Source organism: Etheostoma spectabile, chromosome 7 (genome assembly GCF_008692095.1).
Source record: "Etheostoma spectabile isolate EspeVRDwgs_2016 chromosome 7, UIUC_Espe_1.0, whole genome shotgun sequence".
NCBI lineage: Eukaryota > Metazoa > Chordata > Actinopteri > Perciformes > Percidae > Etheostoma > Etheostoma spectabile.
In genome coordinates, this window is record NC_045739.1 from 9,297,881 (window position 1) to 9,298,185 (window position 305).

The 305-nt window shown below is 34.1% G+C and overlaps 1 protein-coding gene and 1 pseudogene across 1 annotated transcript in view; both read right to left on the bottom strand.

Moving 5' to 3' along the window:
• The window catches only part of LOC116692455 (rho-related GTP-binding protein RhoA-C), a 732,216-nt gene that overhangs the window by 720,360 nt on the left and 11,551 nt on the right, over positions 1-305 (bottom strand). The window lies entirely within an intron of this gene.
• Positions 1-305, bottom strand: part of LOC116692461 (rho-related GTP-binding protein RhoA-D-like) — a 22,302-nt pseudogene that overhangs the window by 10,281 nt on the left and 11,716 nt on the right.

Below are 305 nucleotides of genomic sequence, written 5' to 3' on the forward strand. Positions count from 1 at the left end.
TTGTATTGGTCTGTAGTTCTGGCAAATTTAAAAGTGAGCTTGTTTGTGGTCTTGTGGCCTGTTAGTTAGGTTGCACCTGGCAGTTGATTCAATATAATGGCGATTGCTGAACGTCCTTTCTCATTAAGATAATGTAATTAATAGTGGGTTTATTGTTATTATTTACTAGCATTTATGATTCCTAAGCATTGTGTATGGTAGACTTTACAATGTTATTTATTTATTTTATTACTACACATACAGCTATAGCAGAGCTACCCACGCCCATGTTTATACTGTTGCTTGATTGTAATAAAGCATCAACA